This window comes from Gracilinanus agilis, chromosome 1 (genome assembly GCF_016433145.1).
Source record: "Gracilinanus agilis isolate LMUSP501 chromosome 1, AgileGrace, whole genome shotgun sequence".
Classification (NCBI taxonomy): Eukaryota; Metazoa; Chordata; class Mammalia; order Didelphimorphia; family Didelphidae; genus Gracilinanus; species Gracilinanus agilis.
The window spans coordinates 201,023,933-201,050,179 of NC_058130.1; the positions used below are offsets into that span (position 1 = coordinate 201,023,933).

General features: G+C 36.6%; 1 protein-coding gene and 1 non-coding gene across 2 annotated transcripts in view; both read left to right on the forward strand.

Moving 5' to 3' along the window:
* Positions 1–26,247, forward strand: part of GABBR2 (gamma-aminobutyric acid type B receptor subunit 2) — an 871,636-nt gene that overhangs the window by 389,433 nt on the left and 455,956 nt on the right. The window lies entirely within an intron of this gene.
* LOC123232840 lies at positions 2,625–2,819 on the forward strand. Its single transcript, XR_006505331.1, has one exon. It is a non-coding gene; the product is annotated as a U2 spliceosomal RNA (small nuclear RNA).

Sequence of the window (26,247 nt, forward strand, 5' to 3'; positions counted from 1 at the left end):
AGTATAAATGATTGGGTGTTGGACTTGGGGTCAGGAAGACCTGGTTTCAAATTCCTCCTCAGATATTTATTAGCAGTGACATACTAGGCAAGTTATTTTTTTAATCTGTGCCTCAGTTTCCTTATTTGTTAAAAAAAAAGAGGAAAGAGTCGACTCAATGGCCTCTAGAGTCCCTTACAATCTAAATCTATGTTCCCTGATCCCTTCAAGGTAAAAGTGATTTCTTCCTCTTAAATTTTTCTTTTAAAATTTTGATTATATCCCTCCAGTCACGTTTTATATCCTTTACTACTTATCTCTTAGATTACCATCGGATCACAAGCCCTTGAGGACAAGGACTGTACTGGCTTTCAGATCTGTATCTCCATTTCCTATTACAGCACATAGTACATTTCAATAATTAAATACATCTATGATTCCCTAAAAGTTTGTGCTCCACTGAATTGTGTGCAATGCATACAATGTGACTTGTCCTGTCAGTTCTCAACTGGGGTCCACCTAATGTGGCCGAGACCTGTCTCAAAGAGTCTTAACATTATGTGATTCTCAAAATCTTTTTACATACATCATGTGCTTAATAAATCTTTGTTTCTATCTTTAGAACATCTCTTGCATCTGGCTCCTCTCCACACACATTTTATCCATTATAGTTCATTCCCCAACAACTCTTACCTAGATTATTACAACAGTCTCTCTTTTTTTTAAATTCTTACCTTCCATCTTAGAATCAATAATGTGTATTGGTTGTAAGGCAGAAGAGTAGTAAGGGCTAGGCCAGTGATGGGCAACCTTTTGAGCTTGGTGTGTCAAAATTCACCAAAAAAACGAGCATAACTTGGGTGGTGTGTCACTTCAAGAAAAAAAACACCATAATTTCATGATATTTATAGTTTAAATAACAAAAATGTATAATTATAACATATAACTGTATTTAACAAACCAAAATAGGTAAATTAATATAGGTAGAATTGTCATCTATAGTGCACAGAGTGTCTACACTACACTACAGCAAATGTTTCATCCTTGGCATGCAGCCCCATATCATTAAAAATGGCTATACGTGACACGCATGTCATAGGTTTGCCATCACTGGGCTAGGCAATGGGGGTCAAGTGACTTGCCCAGGGTCACACAGCTAGGAAATGTCTGAATCCAGGTTTAAACCCAGGACCTGAACCCAGAACCCGGAGCCCAATCTCTGGGCCTGACTCTCAATTCACTGAGCTACCCAACTGCCCCCAATAGTTTCTTAATTAATTGGTCATTCTGCCTCAGCTATTTTTCTCACTCCAGTCCATCCTCTACACTTCTACAAAGAGATTTTCCTTAAATGTGAATCTGACTTTAAAATTCACTCAAGAACCAACTCCCTATTGACTCTAGAATAAAATATAAACTTCTCTGTTTGGCTTTTAAAGTCCTATGTAATTGGGCCCCAACCTACCTTTCCAGCCTCAATGGACATCACTTCCTCTCTCTTTATTCTCCAATCCAAAAAATAGACATTCTCTCTCTTCCTCACTTAAAATGCTCCATCTTCCATCTATGAGCCTTTGCATGACCATCTGCCATATCTAGATTGCCCATCCCACCTATCCCCTTCCTCTCTTCCTTTAAGGTATGACAGTTAAATGGTTCAGTGGATTGAGAAGCAATCCTAGAGACGGGAGGTCCTGGGTCCAGATCTGGTCTCACACACTTCCTAGCTGGGTGACCCTGGGCAAGTCACTTAACTCCCATTGCCTAGCCCTTACACCAGCTCTTCTGCTTTGGAGCCAATACATAGTATTCTGAGACAGAGGATAAGAGTTTGTTGTTGTTCTTGTTGCTTTAACGATGCAGCTCAGGCATGATCTTACAGATGAAGCCTTTTGGTTTTCTTTCCCCGCCCCCAATGCTAGTCTTCCCTCCCAAACAACCTTGTAGTTACATCTACACTCTATATTTTTATATATGCTCGTTGTCTCCACCATTAGAATGTAAGTTCATTTTGAATAGGAATCATTTCATTTTTTGTACTTGAATTCAGAGACTAGCATGGTGCCAGGGCATGTAGGAGGCACTTACTCAATGCCTTTCACATTGGCTTGATGAAAGGGAATTGATTTCACTTATTCCAAGTATGACCAGTTTTATGTGTTTTCAGTGCTTATCACATTCTAATTGGTATCGTATTTATCTGAGCAAGTCTTATCACTCTTACTACACTATAAACCATTGAAGAGCAAGAACTGTATCTAATTGATCTTTATGGGTCTTATCTTTGTATTTCTCCAAGTGACCAGAACCGTATATCATATAAACTTGTTGCTGTTGATCTTCATTCTTCAGCCAAGACCAACTCTTGATGGCTCCATTTGGAGTTTTCTTAGCAAAGGTACTAAAATGGTTTGCTATTTCCTCTCTAGTTCATTTGACAGATAAGGAAACTGAGGCAAACAGGGTGAAGTGACTTGCTCAGGATCACATAGCTAGTAAGTGTCTGAAACTGGGTTTGAACTCAGGATGATGAGTCTTCCCAACTCCAGGCCCTGCACTCTATCCACTGTGCCACTTAACTGCTCATCACACACAATAGATCCTTAAAAAGTTGATGTAGGAATGAATAACTGAATGAGTGTCCAGTCCCTTCTTGGCCTTTTGGCTAAGATCAAGTGTAGTATCTGAATGAGCCTCCAACACTTATTAGGTCTTTGGTCCTAAGCAAATGACTTTAGTTCTCAGTGCTTCAGTTTCTTCATCTGTAAAATGGGTATAATAATATTTATATTCTCTTCCTTGCAGGATTATAAGGAAATTACTTACAAATCTTAAATACAAAGTGTTGTGATTACAATGCTGTCCTCTGAATTTCTGTGACAGAGAAGTGTGAGACAGGTATGAGGAAACCCTGAGTTAAAATATCTTTTGGGGGCATCTAGATGGCTCAGTGGATAGAGAGCCAGGCCTAAAGATGGGAGGTTCTGGATTCAAATTTGACCTCAGACATATTAGCCCTGTGACCCTGGGCAAGTCACTTGAACCCAGTTGTCTAGCCTTACCATTCCTCTACCTTGAAATCAATATTTATTATCCATTCTAAAATGGAATGTAAGGGTTTTAAAAATAAAATAAAATACCTGTTTTTAAAATTATTCTGTTCCAAAGTGATTGTACCCTTTCAAGAGGAAAAAGTTTCAACTCCTATGAGATACAAGCTTTGGGGTCAAAAAAGGTTGCAAAATGCTGAAGTGGTAGAACTGAGTAAATAAATCTATTTAATGCTAATGTAACATGAATTGTGGTACTTTCCCCATGGGCACTGAATCCTCCTGGGGGCTAGTGAGTGACAGTAGAAGGTGACTAACTGCCAGAGAAGTTTTGAATAGAAAATGGCATTTGTGAGGAAATTTTTTCATTCCCTACAAGAACATAGAATGAACGGGCTTGTTGCTTATCCATGAAAGAAGGGGTTCTTTAGAGAGATTCATGATTAAATTTCAGGGGTTCACTGAACTTGGATGGAAAAAAATAGATCTTCATTTTCACTAACCTCTAAATGAAAGTTAGCATTCTTTCAACTGTTTAAAAACATCATTATGAGAAGGGCTTCATAAATTTCACCAGAATGCCAAAGGGGAATCTAGGACATATGGAAAACTTTTTTTGAATTTAAAATGTAAAAATTTTTAAATCCTGCTTTAAAAGGGATGTTTGTGGCCTTTCTTTGGAGGACAAAAGAGCTGTCTCTTCCAGGATCAAAAAAAAAAAAATAAAAATAAAAAAATAAAAATAAAAAGCACAGTGAAAGGCAATTAAAACAAGGATAATGTCAGAACTAATCAGGAGTGTTAGGGAGGTAAATGAGACAAAGCATCATAGAATTAGAACAAGAAAGGACTTCAGAGGTCGAGTCTAACTCTTCATTATTTTGTTAATTGTTCAGTCATGTCCAACTCTTTGTGACCCCATTTGGGATTTTCTTGGAAGAGGTACTGGAATGGTTTGTCATTTCCCCCTCCAGCTTATTATACAGATAAGAAAACTGAGGCCAACAGGGTGAAGTGATTTGCCATCAGTCACACAGCTAGTAAGTATCTGAGGCTGGGTTTGAACTCAGGAAGATGAGTCTTCCTGACTCCAAGCCAAACACACTATCCAGGACATTGCCTGGCTTCCAATTAATCATTTAGCACAGTACCTGGCACATTTTGTTCAGTCTGACTCTTCATGATTCCATTTTGGTTTTTCTTGACAGAAATACTGGAGAGATTTGCCATTTCTTTCTCCAGCTCACTTTAGAGATGAGGAAACTGAGGCAAGCAAGGTTAAGTGCCTTGACCACACAGCTAGGAAATATCTGAGGTTGGATTTGAACTCAGGAAGAGGAGTCTTCCTGACTCCAGGACTAGTACTTGTTCCGTGGCACCACAGAGCTGCCCACCTTCATTATACAACTTGGGAAACCTGGTTGGAATCTTGGATCTGCTACTTACTACCTGGACAGCCCTGGGCCAATGTCTTCTCAGTGGACCCACAGAGAAGGTAGATAGAGCAAGTTTTTTATTCTTTTCTTAATTTCCAGATAAACTTCTTCCTCTCTTAACTCTCCTCATCACTACCACCTACCCCAGCGAGCCCTTCTTTTTAATAAAGAAAATAAATAGCTAAATAAAACTAGTCACACATCAATCATGTATGGCAATGTGCTATCATCTATGCTATAGCAGTGACAGAGAGCCTTTTAAAGACTGAGTGCCCAAATCGTAACCCTCACATTGCATATGAGCCACCACCTTACCCCATACAGTGTGGGAGGAAGCGCTCCCAGTGGGCTGCTGCACAGAGGGGTGGGTGATGAAAGAAATGTCCTCAGGCCCCTGGTAGAAAAGAGGAGGAGAGCAACTCTCTTTAGCATAGGTTCCATGGGTTCACCAAAACAGATCTAGGGTCTTCTACCTCTTTAATGAAAGGAAAGTAGTAAGCTTTCTTTTTCTTTCTTCCTTTCTTTTTTTATTTCTTTCTTTTTTAGTTATTTATTTTAAAAATATTTTTCCATGTTTACATGATTCATGTTCTTCCCCTCCTCTCTCCCCTCCCCACTCCCAGAGCTGACAAACAATTCCACTCAGTTATACAAATGTTATCATTTGATACCTATTTCCATATTATTCATTTTTACAATAGAGCAATCTTTTTAAAAACCAAAACCCCAAATCGTGTACCCATATAAACAAGATAAGTCATATGTTTTTCTTCTGTGTTTCTACTCCCACAGTCCTCTCTCTAGATGTAGATAGTGTTCTTTCTTATAAGTCCCTCAGGATGGTCCTGGATCATTTCATTACTATTAGCAGCAAAGTAGTAGTGAACTTTCTCATGTCCTCAGGGGCTAAGAGTGGTGATTAGGATTTTACAAGTTCAGTTTTATTTTATTGCTGTTTTAATTTACATTGTTGTAGTCACTGTGCATATTATTTTCATGGTTCAGTTTACTTTACTCTACATCAGTTCATAGCAATTCTCCAATATTTCTCTGAATTCTCTGAATTCCCAATAGAATGTTCTTATGATACAATAGTATTCCATTGCATTTACAAACTATAATTGGTTTATTTGTAGCTTCCTTCAAGTATATTTAAAGATAGAGTTGGAAAGGTAGCTTGGAGCCATACTGTGGAAGACTTTAAATGCCAGGCTGAGAAGTTAGCAATGGAGAGCCATTGGAGGTTTCTGAACAAGGATCTACAGAAAAGCAGTCCTGTATACAATGAATTGAAGCAGGGAGAAAACAGCTATGATAAGGACTAGTTAGGATTCAAGATGACCTCTGAGGTCCTTTAGAGCCCCAAATCTATGAACCCAAGAAACAGTGGAAGAAAAATTGATTATGATTTCACTTACCACTGCTTTAGCATTCCCTGGCCACATTATGGAAAAGGACCCAGGCACTGGTTAAACTTTCAATTACTGTATATGATCCTCTTTGTCCTCAAGCACCTTAATGGAATCTTACTTCAAAAAACTCTTCAAAATCAAGACAAGCTCAAGAGTGTCTTCTTCAGAAAATCCTGCAAGTAACATGCCCTAGCAAGTAGAGTCAGCTACATCATTTGCCAAAATACCATTTGTCTCAACAAAAATTGCCATTTTCTTTTCCCTCAGATTGCAGCACTGATGCAAATACTACATTAAGCCAAAACAGTGAGAACTATTCAGGTATATAAACTAGCAAAAAAAAAAAAGTATCTAACCTAGAAGGAAAGCAGTTGGAAAAGTACCAAGACTTTGAAAGGTCAATATACACCATCATGCAGGGATTGTGATGCCATCACTGGACAGAGAATCAATAGGAACAAGATAAAACAAGAACAGATAAGGAGAGAAGGGCCAAGGTTTGTCATCCCCCTCAGAATTTAATTCAGATTTCAGAGAGTTCAGAGATATGATAACTAAAATCCAATGACCTGGGATTCTTGAAGGGAGTTTAGCTTATGTGGGTAGAGAAAGCTATCAATAATGAAATTTTAATGATTCCAATTCTAATGGAAAAGAAAAGAAAGAAATGAAGAGATCAAACTGCTTGAATAGAGCTCATCAATAAACAGATTCTAAAACTCTGCCCAAGGAACAGAGAGAAGAAAAGGCAAGTAACTAAGGAATGAATACAATAATAATGATTTAAATTATTTAGCATTTATATAGGGCTTCATGGTTTGTGAAGCACTTTATATAAATTATATCAGCTGGTCCTTGCAACAACTCTGTATAGTAGGCGATATTATCCCCATTTTATAGTTGCAGAAATTATAGATTAAGCCATAGATGTTAAGTAACTTGCTTATTAAATATCTGACATTGGATTGGATTTGAAGTTGGATCTTGATGACTCGTAGGTGTCAGGAATGATACAATCTAGCATGAACATAATGAATACTAAATTTAAAAAAGGGGCTTTAAAATATATATAGGTAATATGAATATATTTACCAACTTATTTACTTATGAATTGAATAATGTATTAAGAAACAAAAAATAAAAAGTATTTTGAGATATAAAATGGATAATTTTGAAAGTTTAAAAGTTTTTGTACAAATAAAGCTAATGTAGTCAAAATTAGAAGGAAAGCAGTAAGATGGGGGAAAATTTAGATAGTTTCTTGGATAAAGATCTCATATCTAAAAAATATGAGCCATTCCCCACTTGATAAATGGTCAAAAGATGTGGATAGTTTTTAGATGAAGAAATCAAAACCATATATAAATATATTTAAAATACTCTAAATCAGTAATGGGCAAACTTTTTAAAGAGGGGGCAAAAGGAAAGGAAATGCTCATCTGTCAGTCTGTTTCTAAGGCAACTCTTTTGAAGTTTCATTGTATTGTATCCTACTCGTATTGGTCAGATTAGGAATATGTCCCACAGCTAGATAGAATATTTCAGGTCTCCCCCAATCTGGCCCATGGGCCTTAGTTTTCCCATCACTGCTCTAAATCATTATTGATTAGAGAAATACACATAGAAACAACTCTACCATGTCATCTCTCACCTATCATATTGGCTAAAATGAAAAAGAGCAAAATGGCAAATGTTGAGGGAATATCAGGAAATGGGGATACTAATACACTGTTAGTGGAACTGTGGACCAATCTAATCATTTTGGAAAGCAATCTAGAATTCTGATCGAAGAGTTATAAAACTATATATAATTTTTTATCCAGAAATGCCACTATTAGCTTTATTTCCTAAAGTGATCAGGAAAAAGGGAAAACCTATATATTCTAAAATACTTATAACTGCTCTCTTTGTGGTAGCAAATAACTGGAGACTGAAGGAATGTCCAGCAATTGGGGAATGGCTAATCAAATTGTGGTAAACATGGAAAGACCTACATGAAATTATGTAGAGTGAAATGAGCAGAACCAAGAACACATTGGATACAGCAATAGAAATATTACTTGAAGAATGACTTGAGTATTTATACCTCCAGAAGAAGAACTGATAAATAAAATAAGTAAGATATAGTTTTATATATTCATATAGCTATTTGTCAAATGGTGCCTTCTCTCATGGAGGTATGAGAGGTAGGAAGGAGTTATTTGGGCATTTTAATATAATGAACAAAAGCATATATGCATAATATGTATGCATAATATATGCATATATATGTATATACACTTGTCAAAAGAAAGATCAAATAAAGGGTGACAGTTTTTCCCTGATAGACATTCTATCCCATTCTTCACAATGGATGTTCCAAATTTCCACTCTCCTTTAAACTTTAATTTCATCTCTCTCAGCAAATGATCTCACCTATTTCTCTGAGAAAATTGTGGTCATCTATTGTGAGTTCTCTCATCTCTCTTACTCCATAAATCAAAAATATCTGTCAACATCCTCATCCATTCTCTCCTCATTTGCTCCAGTTTCAAGTTCTTCTTCTTAACAGGTTTGATTCTGCAACTTATGTCCTTTATCCTTTCTCTGTCATCACTGGTCACTCCCTATCTGTTACTCTGCTGCCTACTTCCATGATCACATCTCTCCAACCACTTAAAAATCCTTCACTTCACCCTGCCATCCATCAAGCTATAATCTTACATTACTGCTCTCCCAACATTCCTAGAAAAAATTGTCTACACTCTTCACTTTCAATTCCTTAACACCTACTCATTTTTCAAACCCTTGCTATTTGACTATGGAACCCACAAATCTACTGAAACCTTATTCTCAAAAGTAGACAATCACAGGATCGTAGATTTAGAGTTAGAAGGAGCCTAAAACTAATTTAATGATAGCCAAATCTACTTGCTTTCTTAATACTCATTCTCTTTGACCTTCCTGCAGCTTTCAACATTGTCAACCATCCCTTCATTCTGGATAAATGTATTTTTCAGTATCTCTTCCTACCTGTGTAGGAAACATTTTATTCTAAACTTCACTACTGGAGAATCATCCATCCCACACCCTTTGTAAGACTCTAACCCAACCTTGGCCCCTTTCTCTTTTTTTCTACTCTCTTTCTTATTGATTTCAATAGCTCCCATTGGGTCAAGTCATCATTACACAAATAACTACCAAATCTGTATAATCAAGACCTAATTTAATTCCTAAATTCCAATCTCATATTTCCAGCTGCATCTTGGACATCTCTGACTAGTCTGTCTCGGCAGCACAATCATCAAACAATATTTCCAAAATGAAACCTCAGTCCCCTCTCCTAAAATCTATGAAACTTCCCCATCTCTGTCACGTGCTCCAACTTCTTCAATGAATCTGTGATTTCATCAATGTGTACACTATTTCCATTGATTTGAATCACACAAAAATCACAAACAAATCACATCCATGTCCCCTTATCATTTGGGATCCTTGCTCATGTTTCTCCTAAATCCTCCACAGAAAATTCAAAGAACTTTCTAGGGGGTCTTTCTTTGGGTCTTTTGAGAGGATATGAATATCTCTACAACACAAGTGTCAGTTATTATTCTCTTACCCTAAGATTAGTCTGTCTTCATTTCTGGGTGTACATTTCTCCAACACCCCTATCACTACTTCTGAGTAATTCAAGGTTAATAATATGTTGCAGCCTTCTCATGGCCCCATGATCCCTAAAAAGCAATTTTTAAAAGTGCTGTGAATTGTGTTTGTGTAGCATTTACCACTGTCTGAGGCAGCTAGGTAACACAGAGGAAAGAGCACAGTCCTCTGTCAGGAAGAAGTCAGGAAGGCTTGAGCTCAAATACAGACTCAGAAACATACTAGTTCTGAGTCCTTTGGCTGTCATTTAACCAATGTTTGCCTCAGTTTCCTTACCTGTAAAATGGCAACAATAATAGCGCTTACCTCTCAAAGATATTGTGAGAATAAAAAGATCTATTATTGTTTAAATGCTTAGCACATAGTAGGTATTGATAAATGTTATACCAGTGAGGTGGTGCAGTGACTAGAGTACCAGGTCTGGAGGGAGGAAGACCTGAGTTCAAATCCAGTGTCAGATACTTGCTGACTGTTTGACTCTGGTCAAGTCATTTAACTCTGTTTGCCTCAGTTTCCTCTTCTGTAAAATGAGCTGCAGAAGGAAATGGCAAACTGCTTCAATATATCTGCCAAAAAAAAAAAAACGCAAATGGAGTCATGAGGAGTTGGATATAACCAAAGGACAAGATGTTAACTATTATTGTTGTTGCTGCTGCTGTTGTATTATAAACATGGAAATTTCCCTGTCTCTCATCTACTTGGTTTGGAGTGGCTTTCCTTCAATCCACTATCTTAAGGACCACCAGCATCTTGAAAAATAAAGCTTTTGGTGGCAAATAGGAAACAAACTATTATCATACCACCATTTGTGTCAGAGATCTTCCAAGCTCACAGCAAGTTGCTAGGCTTTCTTCAGCCAGTCTCTCAAAGGACATACCAAGTATAGATCCCTGCAGCAACATCCTCTCAAAAAAACAAATCAATAGGTGAAAGTAGCTCTCAGCCACACTTCAGTAAACATGGTATCAGCCCTACTGCATCATTACTCGTAACACGGTGCTCATGCACTTGAAATGTCACAAATTCACCCCACTTATTCTACCGCTCATACCTTGGGATTCCCAGCATGTTCATCAACAGCCAATTAAAAAGACCATCTCTTCAATTTCTTTTTCTTCTCTTATTGCTCTCTTTGTGGTGACAAAGAACTAAAAATTGAGAAGATGCTCATTGACTGGATAATGACTAAGCAAGTTGTGGCATTAATTGCGATGGGATGCTACTGTGTTGTAAGAAATGATGGGAAGATTAGTTTTTTTAAAACATGGAAAGAACTTCATGAAATAATGAAAATCAAAACAAGCAGAACCAAGAGAACATTATTGTTGTTGTAATAGAAATATTGCTTGATGAATAATTTGTGTATGTCCAATTCCAGAGAAAGAACTGATAAATAGAAACAAGCAAGTCATAGTTATATATACAGGTATCCCTTCCATATCTCAAGTTTCCCCCATCGTGGTTTAGATATGTTGTATATCAGCATAAGAAATTAAATGGAAATTCCTTAGGAGTTTTGAAGAAGCAGCAGGCCAACAGATGATAGACAAAATTTGGAACCTCAGAAATGCATCAAATATATGTATGGCATTGTGTAATATCAACATAGTTTATCTTTTAATACCATAAATACATGCAATTTCTTTCTTTGATTAAAATAAGTAAAAAGTTAAAGTTTGTGAAAAGAACACAAAAGCCAGCAGACAATATACAAAGGCTAGAAATATTAACATTAGCCTACATATAGCCTATGAGCAAATACTTAACTTAAATTTTACAATAAAGTACTGTAAATATCTTATAAAGGAAAAAAAAGAAAAATTCAGACTTCTCTGGCACAAAGGGAGAGCCAAAAAAATGCATGTGGATTTAGTCAGACTAAATCTTTTCACTCCAATGATTTCTCCTATAATACTTTAGCCACTGGAGAAACTTTCTGATTCCTGATTGAATATTATCTGAGCTTACTAGGTAAAACACTCAGTTATCCCTAATACATGTGCTATGTTCTTACTATCTCCTCACACAGAGAAAAAAAAATGTGAATGTTGCACATTAGATGCAGTCCTCATGTTCCTTGAACACATCTGTTGACATCTGAGGCTATTGCAATCCTTGTTGGCTCAAATGTGTGGCAGAGTGGAAGGGGTTCTGGATTTAAATTCAGAATTACCTCAGCTCTATAACTTTCTCAGTCAAATTACTCAGTCTCTCCTGGTCCCAGTTTCCTTATCTGTAAAATGAGAAAGTTGGATGATATGGCCTTTGACATCCCTTCCAGCCTTAAATCTATTATTGTATGATACAATTTCCCTTGGCTTAAATATTTTCATATCATTGGGTAGACTTGGCTTGTCATTAGAACAAAATGCCTTGGGTAGCACACCAACTCTTTCTTGCTACCATGTAAAAACTCAATCACCCCAATAACAGTTCAAACTTTTGTCATTATCTGCTTAAGATGATGCTCACAAGGTAATGACAATTTGAGTCCACTGCTCCTTGGCTTACATCACTTCCCCCATTCCTCCATTAGTCATTTGCTCTCACTGCCAGTCATTGAGAGATAACTGAACCAAAGAGGACTCACTTGTTGAAAACAAGTTTACAGACACTGATGACGCATTCTCTGGTAGAAATACCAAAATCTCAGCTTAACTGTGGTCTGGATTTCAGAGCTTATATCTCTGCCAACTTAATCTCACAGGGTCTATGGAGCAGAGCATCTCATCTCTGAAATTCGCCCCTAGTCAACAGCACATTCTGAATTCATAGTTGACCAGTGTTGCTACCTTGTTCTAATAATTAGTAACCTATTTGGTGCTATAAATGGTGAAAGAAAGTTTAATGTACTTGGCTTCATATGACATAACCTGTAATCCTTGCTACAAGGGTTGCATAAGCTGGTGGATCACTTAAGCTCAAAACTTCTGAGCTGCAATGAGCTAAGCCAATCAGGCATCTACATGAAATCTAGCACAAATATGGTTAGCCCCAGAAGCACTTGAACCTCTAAGATGTCTCAGAGGTAAATTGGCCAGGTCAAAAATGAAGTAGGTCAGAGTTCCCATTAGTGAGTGGCCACTGCACTTTTAGACTAGAAAAGAGGAAGGAAGTAGGGATGGAAGGAAAGAAGGAAAGGAGGGAAAGAGGAAAAAAGGAAGGGAGAGAGGGAAGAAAGGAAGAAAGGAAGGAACGAAGGCTCACACTCCTAATCCAATAATCTCCAAATTGTTTCACAGGCTTCAGGAAAGTGACTTTTTCTGCCCTATTGCTTATAGTTCTCAATATTTTCATAAGTGAGATCATTGAGCTCTATATTAGCTATATTGCTATATTAGCAATAACTAATAAAGTTCTCTAAAATTTGAGATGAGAGCTATCAAATATTGAAGAAAAATCCTTAATTCTCAAAGGTTCTTTCTATGTGACCAGTTAAGTAGTGTTTCTACTCTGGGCCAGTGCTTAATTCTTGCTAAAATACCTTGTGACCTACATACTTGACAAAGGCTCTGCAAAATTGACATTTGTCAATTCATGGCTTCAAGACGGCTTTTTCTAGCTGATATAACACTTTCTTCAATCTTTCCTTGTGTTCTTCCAATGTCTTGGAAAGATATTGCCATACTTTGCTTTTTTTTAATTGGTTTGATCAATATAAAAGCAGACAACATTTGGTTAACTTCTCTTTTTTCCTATTTTGATTCATTAATGTTTAAAGTACAAAATATACTTTCATTTTTCTGAGAATGTTAAGCATTCCCTCCTCATCCGTCACAGCCTGTACAGTACATGAATCTCCAGAGATTTTGTCTCTCTTCAGCCTAAGAAGCCAGAAAGAGTGGGAGAATCCTGGCAGGGAGGTAGAGAGCCTAGAGTGGCCTTCTGACTTCCTTTGTCCCTTGGACCATCAGTCCTCTCTCTCTTCCCAACTACAAAGCCAGGGTACTCCAGAGCAGCTGATGCTGGTGGTGTAAGTCCAATATCTTTGCCAAGACAATAAGATGTTTTGCCCAATTATATGTCATTAAAACTGACAATCTAAATGAAATGGATGGATATTTCCCAAAATAATAATAAAATGCCCAGATTAACTGAATAAGAAACAGAGGATTTAACCAAATCTCAGAAAAAAGAAATTAAATGAGCCATAAATAAGCTCTCAAAGGAAAAAATTCTAGGACCAGATGGATTTACAAATAAATTCTATCAAACATTTAAAGAACAATTAATTCCAATTCTACAAAAGCTGTTTGGAAAAAAATGGGGTACTACTAAATGCCTTCTATGTTAGAAATATAGTCGATATCTAAAATAGAGAAAGTCCAAAATGGAGAAAAAGGATTTAGACTAATACTTAATGAAAATTTTAAATAATAGACAAGTAAGGAGACTTCAGCATCACATCACTAAGATCATACCTTCTGACCAGATTGGATTTATATCAGGAAGGCAGGAGCAGTTCAATATTAAGAAAATGTAAAACATAATTGACCATTTTAATAACAAAAAAAATCACATGATTACATCAATAGACACAGAAAAAAATCTTTTGATAAGATGGATAATATCCATCCCTGCTTTTTAAAAACAACACTTGAAATCATAGGAATAAAGGGATTGTTTCTTAATGATTAGTAGTATCTATCTAAAGCCAAGATCTAGCATAACCTGTAAGGGAGATAAAATAGAGGCTTTCCAATAATATCAAGGGTAAAGCAAGAATGCCCTTTTTTATTTTTATTTTAATTTTTAATATTTTCCCATAGTTACATGTTTCATGTTCTTTCCCTCTCCTCCAAATCCCTCCACCATCCCCCATAGATGACGCACTATTCCACTGGGTTTTACATGTATCATTGATTAAGACCTAATTCCATATTATTGATAGTTGGACTAGAGTTATCATTTAGTGTCTACATCCCCAATAATATCCCCATCAGCCCATGTGTTCAAGCAGTTGTTTTTCTTCTGTGTTTCTCCTCCCACAGTTCTTCCTCTGAATGTGGCTAGTTTTCTTTCTCATAAGCCTGGCTCTGGATCCTTGCATTGCTGCTGGTAGAGAAGTCCATTATGTTAGATTGTACCACAGTGTATCAGTCTCTGTGTACAATGATCTCCTAGATCTGCTCCTTTCACTCTGTATCAATTCCTAGGGGCCATTCCAGTTCACATGGAATTCCTTCATTTCATTATTCCTTTGAGCACAATAGTATTCCATCACCAGCAGATACCACAATTTGTATAGCCATTCCTCAATGGAAGGACATTGCCTCATTTTCCAATTAAGGATGTCCTTTTTATAGCTAGCAATGGCAACTATAGCAATGACACAAGAAAAATAAATTTAATGAATAAACATAGGCAAAAAATTATTGCTTTTGGGAGATAAGAACCCTAGAAAGTCAATCAAAAAACATAACTGAAACAATTAACAGTTTGAACAAAGTTGCAGGATATAAAATACATCCACCTAAATGATCAGCATCTCTTTTTATTACCAATAAATTCAGCAAGAAGAGTTAGAAGGGAAATTCCATTTAAAACAACTATAAAAAGTATAAATACTTGAGACATTTGCTAAGACCCACAAGAACTACATGAATACAACTATAGAACACTATACAAATAAAGATAGTGTTAAATAAATGTAGAAATTCATGAGTAGGCAGATTCAATATAATAAAAATTATAATTGTAACAAAATTAATTTACTTATTCAGTGCTCTCCCAGTCAAACTACCAAAGAATTATTTATGGAACTGGAAAAAATAATAAAATTCATTCGGAGAAGCAAAAGGTCAAGAATACTAAAGGAAATGATGAAGAAAAGAAGTAAGAAGAAAAGATGTTTCACAGTACCAGATCTTACTATACTACAAAGCAATAATCCTCAAAACTCTTTGGAACTGGCCAAGAAACAGAGAGGTTAATCAGTGAGAAAGATCAGGCAGGTAACAATACAAAGTAAGCAAGCACAGAAACAGTGTTTGATAAACCCAAAGACCCAGGTACTGAGGTAAAAACTCACTATTCAGCAAAAACTACTGGAGGAAAAGAAGAGCATTCTAGCAGAAACTAAATATAGAACAACATCACACCATATACAAAAATAAGCTCTAAAATGGGCACGACTTAGATATAAATGATGACATCATAAATAAATTAGAAGAACAAGGAAGAAATCACCTAACAAATCTTATGGATAGGGCTAAAGTTCATAACCAAAAGAGATACAGAAGATCACAGATGGTGAAATGTATGATTTTGACCACATAAATTTAAAGATTTTGCAGAAAGAAAAGCAATGCAGTTAAAATTGGAAAAGAAATGGGTAAATGGGGGTGGGGAGGAAATCTTTGTATAATTTCTTTGAAAATAGTCTCATTTCAAAGATATATAGGGAACTGGTACAAATTTATAAGGATATGAAGCATTCCCCAATTGACAAATGGTCAATGCACATGAATAGGCATTTTTCAGAGGAAGAAATCCAGGCTCTAAAGAGCTGATGTGAAAAAAATCCTCTAAATTGCTCATAATTAGAGAAATTACAATTAAAACAATTCTGTGACTTCATCTCAAATCCAAATTGACAAAGTTGACAAAAAAGATAAAGAAAAATGGCAAATGCTAGAAGTACTTTGGGAAAACATGGCATTATTGGTGGAACTGTAAATTGGTCCAACTTTTCTGGAAAGAAATTTGGAACCATACCCCCAAAGCTACTAAGCTATGCATACCTTTTGACCCAGCAATACCACTACTAGGTCTATATCCCAAAGACATCAAAGAAAGAGAAAAAAGACCTATATACAAATACAAAAATACTTTTAACTACTTTTTATGGCGACAAAGAATTAGAAACTGAGGGAGTACTCATCAGTTGGGAAATGGATGAACAAGTTATGGTATATGAATGTGGTGGAGTACTATTATACTGTAAGAAATGGTGAAAGGGATAGTTTCAGAAAAACCTGGGAAGTCTTGTATGAACTAAGGCAGAGTAAAATGAGAAGAACCAGGAGAAATTTCTACAGAAGTAAAAATATTGTAAAAATAAACTATCTTAAAAGACTTCAGAACTCCAATTAACACAATAACTAATCAAAAGATTAATGATAAAAACATGATATCCACCTCTTGACAGAGAGGTAAGGGACTTGCAAATTTAGATATTTATTTTGGGACATAGGCAATGCCAGAATATGTTTTGCTTAACTATACATGTTTGTAAATGGAGTTTTGTTTTTCCTTCAGGGTAGGTGAAGATAGTGAGAAAAGAAGAATTTTTGTTGATAAAAATTTTAATTTAAAGAAAGAAAAATGATCAGAGAGATTTTTCAAAAGCTGGAGAGATCTCTGTATCTTTGGATTTTTCTCTAGGCAAAAATTATTAGAATTTAGTTAATAAATTTATTTCTGATAGACATGTGCCTCCCCAAACTAAGAAAGTGAGATTATCCAGAGGCACCAATATTTCCACATAGTTTTTATCTTCAAACCACATTCTCCATAACTCTTTTTTTAATGTTAGATGCCCCTCAGCTACCTTGGAGCATATGTTCAAACTGATAGAATCTAGCTAGGCAGATAGTAATTATCTCTCCTTGTCTTCCTCTGCCACAGTAATTTGATGGCAATTCAGTTCATAAAACCAAAACTGAAAGCCATTGACCACCAAATATATCTTGAACTCTTGACATGGTATAATGATCACCTCTCATTCTCTATTTAAAAATTCAATAGCCTATAAACATTGAATTTTTCCCATTCTTCTCTACCATCAATATAGATAGATAATTCATGGGGTCTGATGACTCAATGATAATATTACTCACCAATAATTCATTCTTTCAGATGACTAGTGATGTCTTCAATCACATTCCTCCCTTAGCGCCAGTTAGTTGTGCCTTCAGTTCTCTATGGCTTAGCAGGTCTCTGGCCATTTCCACCAGTCTGACTTTGTCCCCCTTTTCAGATTCCTTTTCTCCTTTCTCTGTGGTAGACTGTCTACCCACACTACAAATTCAGAAGGATTTTCTCTTTCGTGCTCAATGGTGGAAGTGAGCAACTTAGCATATGATTATTGTACACCCTTACCATCTCCAAATTGGGCGCCTCTATCCTTGGAATTCATTTCTGCCATATGACTTTAGTCTTTGAATTCTTTACAAATATAAAAACTGGCCTTTTAATACATTCTAGTAGCTTACTCCTTTCTTCTACATAAATTCTTCCCAATACTACATTGCTTTGGTGTCATAAACAAACCAAACTTCTAATGATTCTTTCCCAGGGGAATATGAGTCCTTTCCTGAAAAGGTTCAGATATAGACTTCTCACCATCTGCCTCCTCATAACAGGTTAGTAATCACTTCACATTTCCCACATCTTTTATATTTTCAATACATATACAATATCCGTATTTTTACACTTAGGGAAGAGTCCTAGAATTTATGACTTCTAAACACACTTCTTTGTGTTTCTATGTCCAATGCTGCACACCACATTTATAAAGTTATGACCTCCATTTTGTTTGATTTCTATTTTAAATTGTATCCAACAAAGCAATAATGAAACTGTCGTCCAAAAACAATATACAAAATCATACAGTAACTGTAAAACATGGAAAAAATTGGCGTGTCATGTACATAAGCAATAACATATGAAAAGATATGTAATAGCAATGCCAAATGCAATTAAACAACATCAGTAATACTCAGCTTCAAGCAATGAAGATTAGCAGCAGTCAATGCCACTCAAGGCAATAACACATTGACAGTCACAATGTATGATGAGTGATGGATTTGGAGTCCTTTGGGTCATTTGGGATTAGTCAAAAGAAGCAATTCCAGTGGGGAAAAAAATAACAAATCCTAGACCAAACCAAATAATCATTCATAACCTATTTAGGTCATGTTCACTCTCATCCCATTGAGTTCACCAATGTCATGGGACCCAAAGGATTACTCACTCAGATATTTACTGAGCAAAATAGAAAGTGCAAAGTACAACATTAAAACTATTGAGCTGAGCTCAGCTACTCTTCGTAGGGTCTGTAGTTTTGCTCCTCTCCTCCCCCAAACCCCTGAATTCTGTGGCTGGTATGCACATACACACCTGAGTAACTCTTAAGGGAAGCACTCTTCCGGTGTCCTACTTTCAAAGTGCCACAGGGAAGGAAGAAAATTATCTCACTGCCATCCTGCTCCTTACCCAGAGCTGTGGGAGAGCTCTACTTCTGACCTTTGTAGTAACTGCTCTAAAATTCTTTCTGCCAGCTAGATGAGGCGACCACCAGATATCTCAGCCAGCTGCCCCAAGGAATGTGATCCTTGAGTTTTATCTCCCATCTCTTCCTGAATGTCTCTGGCATATTTCTCTAGAATTCCTGCCATCCAGACTGCCAAAGCTACCATGGCAACTTAAATGCTGCCATCTCTTACCCAGAGATGCTCAGTTATCAGTCCCCCACCAATAGGGAAAAAAACAAGAAACACTGTTGTCTTTTCTATGGCCCCATCTGGACCTCAAAATTTCTCACCATCCTGTCAGTTGTCTTTTAGGGGACTCAGGATTTCTGCCCTCCGCTTCCTTCTCTTCAAAGCCAATGGGAAAATATCAGGCACTTGTAGCTTGAGAAGAGTTATCACTAGGCAGTTGTTTTATGTGCCTTATCTCCTCTAATATCCGTAATGATCCTATGCAATGATACTAGGATTACTCTCTTTCTATAGATGAGTTTTTATGCCTTACCTAGTGTGCTATGGCTAATTACTACTTTGGATGGGATGTGAGCTTGTATATTCCTTGGGCAGCTAGGTGGCACAGTGGATAGAGCATCAGGACTGGAGTCAGGAAGACCTAAGTTCAAATCTGACCCAGATACTAGTTGTATGACCCTAGGCAAGTCACTGTACCCTGTTTGCCTCTACTATAAAACAAGCTGGAGAAGGAAATAGCAAACCACCCCAACATCTCTGCCTAGAAAACACCAAATGGGGTCAAGAAGAGTCAGACGTGACTAAACAACTCCCTGATACCAAATCGAGCTCTCTATCCTTGATGCTGTGCTTCCTTAATTCTCCTTAGCCATCAGTGTTTATAATTATGTAGTCATCTTGAGCTCTTCCCACCTCTTTTTCTTCCCATATCCATTGAGTTGCCAAGTCCTGTTGATTCTCTTTCCATAGTATTTCTAGCCTTACTCTTACTCTCGCTTACTTAATCTCCCATCATTTGGCTAATACCTTAACTCAGGCTGCCAACACCTTTTTCCTGAAGTATTTTAATATCTTCTCATTTTGATCTCCTCATCTTCAGTCTCTCTCTTAAAAAAAACCCATTCTCCACACAACCTCCAAAACGTTCTTCAGCCTCACAAGCCTGACCAGGTCATTGCATTGAGCAAAAATGTTCAGTGGATTCCTATGGTTTCTTGAATAATACACACACATCCTCTACATGACATTTAAGGACTTCCACATTCTTTTCAACAACCTATCTTTCCAGCTTTATTTCTCTCCTCTTCATGCATTGTACATTTCAACCCAACTAGACTACCACCTATTTTCATGCCTTAATATTCCATCTTCTACGTCCATGACTGTTCACAAGCCACCATCCCCTCCTTCCCATAATTAGAATATAATAATGCCTCTTATAAATCCATGTTTTTATGACCTTTATCTTTTTCTAAGCTTCCTTCAGCATTACTCTACCACAGAGAATGGGAAGAGTATGATTGCATATTAAGATATGCTCATGTGAGGAAATGTAGGAATAAGAGAGTAGCTGTGGTTGAGAGCATTTGGGTGAAGATCAATGGAGAAAGAAAATGAATGTACTCACAGAAATATACTATAGACCACCAGAATAAACTGAGGTCATAAATGAAGCATTTGAGGATGCAGATCATGGACTTAACACAGAGCTATGATGTAGTAGTAATGAGGGATTCAAATTATCTAAGCATCTCCTAGAACTTTCTCTCCACCAAAAACAGCATGGCTAATAAATTCTTGACTTGCCTTAATAATCATTTTTTTAAAGTTGTATTGATGACTTTTCCTTTTACACCACAATGTCCTTAGCCTCATCCCCAGTGAACTCTCTCCCTTGTAGCAATAAAAAATATTTGCCAAACACAGAGATAGCAGCTTCATGTGACAACATATACCATACTCCTCATTCATAATGTCCTATCTCTCAGCTGAGAAAAGGGAGATGTATTCCATCGTCAGTCCTTTGGGACTGAAATTGATCACTGTAATCCATCAAACTTGACCAACTTTCAGTGTTATTTCCATTTATACTATTATAGTTACTGTGTATATTGTTCACTTGATTTTGCTCACTCCACTGCATCAGTTCATAAAAGTCTTTCTATTTCTTCTGAATTTTTCTTACTTATTATTTCTTATGTTACTCTAATAGTTCATCACATTTATGTATCTCACTCTAGTCAGCCTTTTCCCCAAATGATGGGTATTTACTTTGTTTTCAGCTCACTTGCTACCCCCAAAAAATGTGGTGGCAAGATATTAATATTTTAATATTTATTGGGTATATCTTTCCCAATAAATCTTCCTTGATTTAGGCTCAGTAGTGGGTTAGAGGGTATGAACAGGTTGGTGATCTTTATCACATAATTTCAAATTTTTTTCCAAATCAGTTAGATCTATTGCTCAACATTGTATTAAAATCCTTGACTTCTTATAACCCCACAAACACTGACGATTTGTATCTTTTTCTCATCTCTTCAACTATGAGAAATAAAAAGTAAGGCATCAAGTTGCTTAAATTTGCATTTCTCTTATTATTAGTGATTTGGAGACATTTTTCATGACAATTTTACCCTTCAAAAAGTTAAGGAAATGATGAGGGGAACTGCTATCTCTGACCTGATTTTGACTATCTGTGAATTTCTCATGAGGAAATTAGGTGAATAGAGTGAATAGAGTACTGGGCTTGGAGACAGGAAGATTCATTCCCTTGAGTTCAAATTTGACCTCAGAAACTTTCTAGCTGTGTGGCCCTAGGGACATCACTTACCCCTATTTACCTCAGTTGCTCATCTATAAAATGGGGACATACCAAAGAAGGAAATGGCAAACCATTCCAGTGTCTTTGCCAAAAAAAAAAATCCAATTAAGGTCAAGAAGAGTTAGACATGACTCTAACAACTTAACAACCACAACAACAAATTTCTTGTATGAGCATTGGTTAAAAGGAACTGGAGACATCTAGTCTGGGAAAAAAAAACAACAAAGAGTGGGAGGGAGCATGATAGCTACCTTCAAGTATTTGAAGAGCTGTTGAGTAAAAGAGGAATTAAACTTGTTTTGTTTGCCATCAAAGGGCAGAACTGTAACCAAGGAATAAAAGTTGTAAGGAAGCAGATGTCAGCTCACCATAAGGGAAAATTGCTTTAACATTTTTGTTTGTTTGTGATTTAAAAATATTTCAGGCTAAACAATTTCAGAGCTAAAGATTGGTTCCCAACTTTTCTAGATGACTCAAGGTATACCTTACAGTTTTCTTGTGGAAATCAAATCATATAATATAAACAAAGTGCTTTGTAAACCTTAATGTCTATTTTGATACTAGCTATTATTATTAAAGTACATAAGGTGGTACATTAGATAAAGTGAAGGAATCAGGAAGAATTGAGTTCAAACCCTACCTTAGATACTTACTAGCTATATAACCCTAGGAAATCCACTTAACCTTCTGACCCTCGGTTTCTTTATATGTAAAATGGGGATAATAATGGCATTTATTCTATAGGGTAAGGGCAGCCAGGTGTTACAGTAAACTTGGAATCAGGAAAATTCATCTTCATGAGTTCAAATATGGTCCCAGACACTTACTAGCCATGTGACCCTGAAGAAGGCACTTAATGTTGTTTGCCTCAGTTTCCTTATCTGTAAAATGAGCTGGAGGAGGAAATGGCAAACCACTCCAGTATCTTTGCCGAACAAATCCCATATGGGGTTACACAGAGTCAAACAAGATTGAAAAATGACTGAACAACATTCTACAGGGTTACTATGAGGAGCAAATAAGAAAAAAATATAGAGTACTTTGCAAATCTTAAAACAGTACTAAATATTTGCAAATTATCATTATTATCATTGTTATAGATAAACATATTTATACATTGTTATTTATCGTTGTTATTGACAGACATGTTATAGATAACATCTATAGGAAAAGAATGGAGATTTCTGAGGCAGCTAGGTGGCTCAGTGGATAGAGAGCCAGGCCTAGAGATGGGAGGTTCTGGGTTCAAATCTAGCCTCAGCCACATTTTAGCTGTGTGGTCCTAGGCAAATCACTTAATCCCAAATGCCTAGCCCTTACCATTCTTCTGCCTTGGAACCAATATTACTAACAATTCTAAGATTGGAAGGTAAAGTTTATTTTTATTATTATTAAAAAAGGGACTTCGCCTAAAGAGGTTAAAGCTGGAAAAACACAAGCAAGATATTCCCTCTAGGAACATCTCATACCAAGTGCATTCATTTCTTTTGGCCAAAAGATCAGAAGGGAAAAACACCTTATTAAAATATTGAACTTGGTACATCAGAAAGTTGAGCCATTCTGACCAAAGCCCAATGGATGATCACTATTTACAACTTCAGATCTATTCTGGTTGTATTCATGAATAAAAAGACTTCTCAAATGGAGAAAAACGTTCCAAAATGGAATGTGCTGCCTCAGGAAGTAGAGCAGTGATGGCGAATCTTTTAGAGACTGAGTGCCCAAACTGTACCCTCACACCACATGTCAACCCCACCCCAGACAGGGGAGGGAGGAAGCCCTCCCATTGGCTGCTGGGAAGAGGGGTGGGTCATGTGAGAAATGTCCTTAGACACAGTGGAGAGGGGAAGGGAGCAGCTCTCTCTGGCATGTTTCAACACCTGTGCCATAGGTTCACCAACATGGAGGTAGGTAGTTCTCCTTCACTAAAGACTTTTTAAAAAGGAATTTGATAACTATTATTGAAGAGACTGTAGATAGGATTCATGATTTGATTGTTTGTGGGAATAAATGGCTTCCAATGTTTTCCTAGGAATACTAAGATTCTATGATCTTAAGAATTGTCTCAGCAGACTTAGAAGAGAGGTGTATAGGAGTACATTGAATGAGGACCATGTTAATTAATCTCTCAACAAGAATTTAAGTACTTACCATATAGTTCAGGTATACACACACACATTTAAATACCTATGTCACCAGTAATTTCATCCATAGCAGAAATACATGGTTCCAGAAGATGGTTAAACACATAGAGATGGTAAAAGTCATAATAAGTAGGCATGGAACAGAACTTATTTTACTCAGCTTTTAAAGATAGATACAGTGAAGAAGATGTTTTCATTCCCATCTCTAGGAGTATATCTACATATCCCTGCAAATCTTGGGCAAGATTCTGAGTTGCCCTCTTATATAAGTGATATATCATAAGTCCTGAATATCTCCTGATTCATCCACCCCATATACCTCCTTGAGATAAATCATTGCTTGTAGAATTAAATTGGACTGAGTTGATTAACTCTCATTGAATTAATCTGTTCTTCCTCTATCCCTCTTTTAAAAAAATCCTTACCCTCTGTCTTAGTATCAATTCTAAGACAGAAAAGCAGCAAGGGCTAGGCAGTTGGGATTAAATGACTTAACAAAGGGCCACGCTGTTGGAAGTGTCTGAGGCCAAATTTGAACCCAGATCCTCCCAATTCCAGGACTGACACTCTAACCACTGTCTATATAACTGCTCCCATGATTCCTCTTTCCAAAGCCTATATCTGCAATGATTTTTGTTTTGGAAGGGTTTTTTTTTTATGTTTCTCTATTTTCTCTGCCTACCCCTATCTTATTTTCCTTTCAAATATCTGAAAATGTTTAGTAGTTTTTTTACATATTCTATTGGTTACAGAGCCTTAAAATATAGTGGAATGCAAATTATAGTAGAATTAGTATGTGAGAATTTTGAAATTCTTTTTAAAAACAATTGAATTTTGATTCTGTTGTTCTTTAAAAGATGCTGAGATGATTTTAGGTGGTTATTCTCCGACACAATGTCAACAGAGAAAAGAAAGAGCATTTTCCAAGGATCAAATTACTGACCTCTCAGAGGGACTCTAGCTCTAGAAATTGCTAAAGAAAAAAAAAAGAATAAAAGTACTCAGTCAAGAAAATTGTTGAATGCTGAGGCACTGGTCAGCCTACTAGAGTGAGAAGATCTTCAAAGATGAGAAAGAAGGCAACCAAGATCATGAGAGTATCAAAAAACACACACATATATATACATAAGTATGTATATATATAAACAAAATAAAAATATATTTCTATTCATATTTAGGAAAAATATATAAGTATTCTTTTAAAATGTGTGAAGTAATTCTGCCAATGTGGGTTAGGATTAATGAGGCATAAAACAGAAAAGGAAACAAAAATTGTGGACAAAAATTGAAAGAAGCTTGCCTGGCAGCTAATCCCTATGAAGAACATACCATCACTTACCTTTGTACCATGACACCCCATGAGTCAAAAACATGCCCCTCTTCACCATCACCCCATACTTAGCTTCCTTCAAGGAACAGTTCAGATGCCCCCTCCTACAAAAGGCTTTTCTGGCTATCCTCACTTCTTCTGCCCCTGGTTATTACTAGTCTGTCTCTGTCTCTAGCTCTTTCTGTCTGTCTTTCTCTTTCTCAATATTTATTGCTTTGTGTTTATTTACTTTATTATATGGTATTTTCTGGTAGGATCAATCAATTTATTAAGCACCTACTATGTGCTAGGCACTGCACTGTTGTGGATACACAAAGAGGCAAAAGTCAAGTCTCTGCCTTCAAGAAGCTTACAATCTTATGAGGGCACAATGTGCCAACAAATACCGACAAAGCAGGCTACAGAGAGGAGAAATGGGAAATAATTAACAGGGGGACAATACTGAAATTAAGCAGGGTTGGGAAGCTCCTTGAAGGCAGATATTGCTTCGTTTCTGTCTTTGAACTCCCAATGCCTTTCATAGTCCCTTGAATGTATTAATTATGCTGAATAATTGTTTGTTGAATTAAATGGAGACTGTGAAAGGTGATGCATGGAAATCAGGAGAAGCTGGAATAAAGATTGTTACCCTAGAATCAACTATAAATTCTTCCATTTGTCCCTTAAAGCCCTTTACAAACTGATGACAGTTTACCTTTCTTGGGCCTCTTAAATGCTACTCCTTTTCACAAAGTCAGTGATCTAGCCCAAATGTTCACCTTGCAGTTTTTCACGTATGACATTCCATCTCCATGCCTTTGCACAGGATTCCCTCATTCCCTGGGTATGCTCCTTCCCCATCCCTAGCTCTTACAATCTCTATTTTCCTTCAAACTTCAGCTCAGACACCAAGTCCTACATGAAGGCTCTCCTGAGCTTCCCACAGTTGCTAGTGTGCCTCATACCTTATATTACCTTATATCTATTTTGTATTTATTTTATATATGTGTGTGTGTTTATATTTATATATTTTTTATTTATATATATATATGTATATATATATACATATATATATATAAATGTATGTGTGTGTGTTGTCTCTTTCGATAGGATGAACTACTGGAGGGCAGAAACTATTTCATTTTTGTCTCTACGTTCATCATCAATTCCTGGTATACACTAGTTATTCACTAAATGCTTTCAGGAGCAGCTTGGTGGTACAGTGGG